This window comes from Muscardinus avellanarius (assembly GCF_963383645.1).
Source record: "Muscardinus avellanarius genome assembly, chromosome: 12".
NCBI lineage: Eukaryota > Metazoa > Chordata > Mammalia > Rodentia > Gliridae > Muscardinus > Muscardinus avellanarius.
In genome coordinates, this window is record NC_137798.1 from 81939325 (window position 1) to 81946365 (window position 7041).

Genomic DNA, 7041 nt, shown 5'->3' on the forward strand with positions numbered 1-7041 from the left:
AGTTTTATTTCAGTCGAATGTGGTGACCAATCTCAGCCACTTAGTGAGTTTCTTCACAACTCAGTGAGACCTGTTTCAAAATAAAGAATAAAAAATGGGGCTGGGGTGTAGCTTGGAGGTAGAATGTCCCTGGGTTCCATCCCCAGGAATCTCCCCCCAAAAAGTTTTATTTCTTGTTTGAAGATGATTAGACTGCTCTCCTGGTTCATTGTTGTTTTGTTTTGTTGGTTTGGGTCCTGGGGGGTTGAACCCAGGGGTGCTCTACCCCCTAGCTACATTTCCAGACTTTTTTTATTTTATTTTGAGACAGTCTCGCTAAGTTGGCCAGCCTTGCTTGTGATCCTCCTGCCTCAGAGCCTGGGAAACAGGGGTGACAGGTGTGCGTCACCGTACCTGGCTGCTCTCCTGGTTTTATGCATCAGTCTCTCATGATTTGGGTAGCATGAATCAGTAATTATCTATTTGCACGTCTGGCATTTAACCCTTTGCAGGACTTTACCCTTGGTGCCAGTCTATGGAGAAGAGGGATTGATCCCATTCCTGTGAGCAGGAACTGTTATTATCTGCTCCTTAGCTAATGTTCATGGAATGAGTGGAATGCATGCGAATCTCTGGCTCTCCACCCCAGTACTCCTTCCTACTTTGCTGTGTCCTGCAGGCGAGCCAGCAAACCACTTCACAGCCATGGCATCTTGGCATCTCATCGTGGTGGGCGTCGAGGGGGTGTGGGTCACCTTAGTGTTGGTAAATAAGAATAAGTAGGAGCCATCCAGGCGTGGTGGCGCACGCTTGCAATCACAGTACTTGGGAGGCTGAGACAGGAGGATCGCAGGTTCAAAGCCAGCCTCAGCTATTTAGTGAGGTCCTCTGCAACTTAGTGAGACTCTGTTTTAAAATAAAGAATAAACTGCCGGGCAAGGTGGCTCCCAGCATTCGGGAGGCTGAGACAGGAGGATTGTGGTTTGAGGATAGCCTCAGCTACTTAGTGAGGCTTTTTGCAACTCAGTGAGCCCCTGTTTCAAAATAAAAAAATAAAAAATAGGGCTGGGGGTGTAGCTCAAAGGTAGAATGCCCCTGGGTTCCATCCCCAGTACTGCAAAATAAATAAATAAGTAAATAAATAAATAAACAATAAAAATAGGGCTGGGAGTGTAGCTTGGAGATAGAATCCCCCTGGGTTCAAGAATAAGTAGGAGCTGAGCATGGTGGCACACGCTTGTAATCCCAGTACTTGGGAGGCTGAGACAGGAGGATCACAGGTTCAAGACCAGCCTCAGCTACTGAGTGAGGCTCTCAGCAACTTAGGCCCTTCACAACTTAGTGAGACACTATTTTAAAATAAAGAATAAGTCTGGCCTGGGTGTAATCCCAGCATTTGGGAGGCTGAGACAGGAGGATCATGGTTCATAGATAGCCTCAGCTACTTAGTGAGGCCCTTTGCAACTCAGTGAGACTTTGTTTCAAAATAAAAGATTAAAAAAAAAATAGGGCTGAGGGTATAGCTCAGGTAGAAGGCCCCTGGGTTCCAACCCTGGTATCTCAAAAATAAATAAGTAAATAAATAAAGTAAAAATAAAGAATAAAAAATAGGGCTGGGAGTGTAGCTTGAAAGTAGAATGCCCCTAGGTTCAATCCCCAGTTACACACACACACACACACACACACCCCGAAAGTAGGAGCGTTGTTCTGAAGAATTGTTATAAAAAGACTTTCCAGCCAGGTGTGATGGTGCATGCTTATAATCCCAGTAATTGGGAGGCTAAGACAGGAGGATCCTGGTTCAAGGCCAGCCTCCAAAGCTACTTAGTGAGGCACGCCACAACCTGGTTAGACACTGTTTCAAAATAAAGAATAAAAAATCGGGCTGGAAGCCAGGTGTGGTGGCACACACTTGTAATCCCAGCATTAGGGAGGCAGAGACCATAGGCTCTTAGATTGCAGACAGCTTCAGCTACTTAGTGAGACCCTTCACAATTCATGAGATCCTGTTTCAAAAAATAAAAAAGACTAAAAAATAGGACTGGGGGTGTAGCTCAGAGGAGCAGTGCCCCTGGGTTCTATCCCCAGTACCTAGAAAAAAAATCAGGCTGGGGGTATATCTTGGAGGTAGAATGCCCCTGGGTTCAATCTCCAGCACCACAAAAGAGAAAAGAAAAGAAAAGGACTTTTCTATGGCTTAATAAAGGCAATTTTATACATTTTATATTTTTGTGACCAATTGGTATAAGGATCCCAGGAATCTTGTGGAGCTAAAAGTTCTAATATTCCCTATTCTTATTCTTCCTCCCCCCCCCCTTTTTTTTTTTGTGGTGCTGGGGATTGAATCCAGGGGCATTCTATCTCCGAGCTACATTTCCAGCCAATTTTTTATTCTTTATTTGGAAACAGGGTCTCACTAAAAGTAGCTGAGGCTGGCCGAGAACCCTGATCCTCTTGTCTCAGCCTCCCAAATGCTGGGATTACAAGTGTGTACCACCATGCCCAGCTCTTATTCCTCCATAAATTAAGTTGGAGACTTTTTTTTTTTTTTTTTGGTGGTAATGGGTTCCTGGAAGCCCTTCTACCTCTGGGCTACACTCCCAGACCTATTTTTATTTGGAAACAGGGTCTCCTAAGCCAGCGCGCGCAGCTGGCTTTGAACCAGCGCAATCCTCCTGTCTCCACCTCCCAAGCGCGGGAATTACAAGTGTGAGGCACCACGCCTGGCCCTGCAGCCCTGTTTTATTTTTTATTTTGGAACAAGGTCTCACTAAATTACAGAGAGCCTCACTAAGTTGCTGAGGCTGGCTGCAAATCTGGGATCCTCCTGTCTCAGCTTCCCAAGAACTGAGATTATAGACATGTACCATCTCATCCGGCTCAAAGTTAGAAAATTCTATTGGAATGAATCTGAGTGACTCTTGACCACGACCTTGTAGCACCATTTTCATTTCAAATTAGGACTACTGAAATACAATTACAGAGAGAGAGAGAGAGAGAGAGAGAGAGAGAGAGAGAGAGGGAGAGGGAGAGAGGGAGAGAGAGGGAGGGAGGGAGGGAGGGAGGGAGGGAGGGAGAGAGAGAGAGCTTTATGATCCTAATTCGAATGAAACCACAAACACACATGCATACAGGCCACTCTGGAAGGCCATAAACCACACCAGAAACAGTGCTCATTATGTAGTGGGAACAGCTGCCGACTTTCATTTTATTAATGTGAAACATTTATGTGTTTGATTTTTTCAACAAGACTGTATTACTTTCATAATCAGGAAGAAAACAAAAAGAAGAGGTTTTTATATTTCCACTTTTAAAACATTTTGGAGAATACTAGAGATTGAATCCAGGGACCTTCTACCTCCAAGCTACACCTCCAGCCCTTTTTATTTCTTCTTTTAAGACAGGATCTCCCTAAGTTGTTGAGGGGTCTCTCTAAGTTTCTGAGACTTGCCTTGAACCTGAGATACTCCTGTCTTAGACTCCCAGGTACTGGGATTGCAGGTGTGTGTCACCACACTTGGCTTTAGATTTTCATTTTGAAGGAGGAAAAGAAAAATAAGAAATGGACGTAGCCTAGCAGCTGCAGCACTCCGGGTGGACAAAAGTGTTTATTTAAAGTATGCTGGCTGAGTTAGAGAAGAGAGTAAAGCAGAAAGGCAGGGAGGAAGGAAAGACGGAGCAGGGGTGGGGGAGGAGGACGGAAGGGACCAGGAGCCTGGGTCAGATCCTCTGGGGCCCGCTGGGGCCCAAGGAAGCGCATGGGTGTGTTGCTACAATTGCTGGCTGTCCTGGCCACTTGAGTCAGCTTAGAGATGGGAAATTGACCATCAGTTGTCTTGGCAACTAGTCCAGCCTTACACCCTATTTCTTACTCTTGGTTAGTCTAGAGTTCTCTACACTGCCAGCAGAGTCCACAGCTCTACCCTCCCTTGGTAACTGTGTTTCACTGGTTCTGTGTGGGGGCAACAAGATTGTTAGCCTTAGGTGGAGGATTTAGAATCAGGGTAGGAGCTAGGTTCGCGGACAGCCTCAGCTACTTAGTGAGGCCCTCTGCAACTCAGTGAGACCCGGTTTCAAAATAAAGGTTGAAAAAAATAGGGCTAGGGGTGCAGCTTGGAGGTAGAATGCCCCTAGATTCCATCCCCAGTGCAGAGAGAGAGAGAGAGAGAGAGAGAGAGAGAGAGAGAGAGAATCAGGGTTTAGACGAAGAGGACCTTAGAAATATCATAGCAAGCAAAGCCAACCCTTCTTGTCTGCTGTTCTGCTCAGGAAATAGACAGAGGGCAGAGTGACGGGGTTTCATGCTGGGCACGCAGAGGCAGCGGCTCAGGGCTCTGGCTGGAGGCTCAGGTGGCAGGAAGCAGGGGCGCCTGTGCCGGGCGCTGGGGGAGGAGGCGGCTCTAGCCAGCCCCTCGAGGCAGGCACTTGACACCGCATGGCCCTTGTTCTTGCTATTTGTGTCACCTTGCTGTGTCCTCATCTGAAAACTAGGAATGATGGCGTGTCTGGTCCTTAGGGTTAGCGTGGGGACGAGCTGAGATAGTGCCCACAGAGCCCTGAGCACAGCACCAATAAAGGTTAGCCAGCGTTCCAGACAGAGTTCTTAGGGCGTCTGGTGAGGCCCTGCTGAGGCCCCACAGGGCCAGAGAAAGCCACAGAAAGGCTGGTACAAGAATCTTTATGGCAGAGTAAAGGTTTGTTTGATGGGCAGGGCTGGGTGGCTGACTGCCACCCAAAGAAGAGAGGCAGGAAAATCAAGGGTGTAACTGTTGAAAAGCAGGCCCTTTGTGACTTAAGTGTGACTTAAGTTTAGGGGTACGTGTCAGTGTGGCAAGAAGAGGCAGTGTGTGTGTGTGTGTGTGTGTGTGTGTGTGTGTGTGTGTGTGTGGTGTGGTACAGATGTGACAGACGTTGGCTCTGACTCTTGAAACATAGGCTGGGTTAAAATTGAGGGGTCTCAAGCTGGGCGTGGTGGCGCACGCTTGTAATCCCCGCGCTTGGGAGGCTGAGACAGGAGGATCACACAGGTTTGAAGCCAGCCTCAGCAGGCCGGGCGTGGTGGCGCACACTTGTAATCCCTGCGCTTGGGAGGCAGAGGCAGGAGGATCGCGCAGGGTCGAATCCAGCCTCAACAACTTAGTGAGACCCTGTTTTCAAATAAAGTATAAAATAGGTCTGGGAGTATAGCCCGGAGGTAGAAAAGCCCCTGGGTTCCACTCCCAGCACCACCAAAGTAATAATAATAAAATAAAATAAAATGAAATTGAGGGGTCTCAAGCCAGGCGTGGTGGCGCCTGCCTGTAATCCCAGTAGTTAGGAGGCTGAGACAGGAGGATCACAAGGTTCACAGCCAACCCCTGCAAGTTAGTGAGACCCTGTTTCAAAATAAAAACTAAACTCTTCCCCCACCACCCGGTAGTCCTGCTCAGCCTGCAGCTCTGTGTTGAGCCGCGAACATGGGTCTTGGTTCCGTAGGATGAGGTTTATTAAAGTTGTCAAGAAGCCGGGCATGGTGGCGCACACTTGTAATCCCAGCGCTTGGGAGGCTGAGACAGGAGGATCTCACAGGTTCAAAGCCAGCCTCAGCTACTTAGTGAGACTCTGTTTCCAAATAAAGTATAAAAGAGGTCTGGGAGTATAGCCTGGAGGTAGAAAAGCCTCTGGGTTCCACCCCTCAGTACCACCGAAAATAAATAAATAAATAAATAAATAAATAAATAAATAAAGTTGTCAAAACAAGGCCTACTTTGAGATATCAAGTGAAATTTAGAAGACAACGAGAGGGCAAAACTGATTCTTATGCTCGGAAACTCTTGGTGATCCAGGACAAATATAAGTACAACACACCCATATACAGGATGATGTAACCAACAGAGATAGTCAGATTGTGTGTGCCCACATAGAAGGGGATATGATAGTCTGCGCAGCATAGGCACATGAACTACCAAAATACGGTGCAGAATACTGCGCTGGCCCGCAGCCTCTCAACAGGTTTGGCATGGACGAGGTCTTTGAAGGCCAAGTAGAGGTGGTGGAGATGAATACAATGTGGAAAGCACTGACGGTCAGCCTGGTGCCTTCACCTGCTATTTGGATGCAGGCCTTGCCAGAACTACAACTGGCAAGACAGTTTTTGGGGCCCTGAAGGGAGCTGTGGATGGAGCCTTATCTATCTCTCATGGTACCAAACGATTCCCTGGTTATGATTCTAAAAGCAAGGAATTCAGTGCTGAAGTACATCAGAAGCACATCATGGGTCAGAATGCTGCAGATTATACGCGGTATCTAATGGAAGAGGATGAAGATGGTTACAAGAAACAGTTTTCTCAGTACATGAAGAACAGCGTTACTCCAGACATGGAGATGAATAAGAAAGCTCATTCTGCTGTACGAGAGAGCCCAGTCTATGAGAAGAAGTCCAAGAGAGAAGTTAAAAAGAAGAGGCGGAATCATCCCAAAATGTCTCTTACCCAGAAAAGAGATCGGGTAGCTCAAAAGAAGGCAAGCTTCCTCACAGCTCAGGAGCGGGCTGCGGAGAGCTAAACCAAACAAAAATTTTCTATGAAGATTTTTCAGATTAAGACAATAAACGTATTGAACAAGCAGGAAAAAAAATGAAAAGCAGGGTTGGGAGTGTAGCTCAGAGACGTCTCTGGGTCAATTGCTAGTAACACACGCACACTCAAAGATAGAATGTCCCTGGGTTCAATCTCCAGTACTACCAAAAAAAAAAAAAAAAAAAAGATATATAAACAAATAATTTGAGGGGCCGGGGCCTTGTGCATGACCTGTGATACACCTAAGTGTTCCCCATGGCACCGGCTATGCTGTAGTCAAGGCAATGGGCGTGGCCTTTCCCTTTTCCTTGAAGGCTCATGGGGAAGGGGAGAGCTTGAGGTTTTGAGATAGCATTATCATTATATGTATTATCATTATATATAAATTATATATATATATGTATATATATAATTTGGTGGTACTGGGGATGGAACACCAGTGGTATTGGGGATGGAACCCAGGGGCACTTTACCTCTGGGTTATACCCCAGCCTATTTTTAATTT

General features: G+C 46.7%; 1 pseudogene across 1 annotated transcript; it reads left to right on the forward strand.

Annotated features, from left to right (window-relative positions):
• Positions 1-684: 684 nt before the first annotated feature.
• LOC308271059 (large ribosomal subunit protein uL18-like) lies at positions 685-6522 on the forward strand (annotated as a pseudogene). Its single transcript has 2 exons — positions 685-744; positions 5720-6522. The product of its transcript is annotated as a large ribosomal subunit protein uL18-like (transcript).
• The last annotated feature ends 519 nt before the right edge of the window (positions 6523-7041 follow it).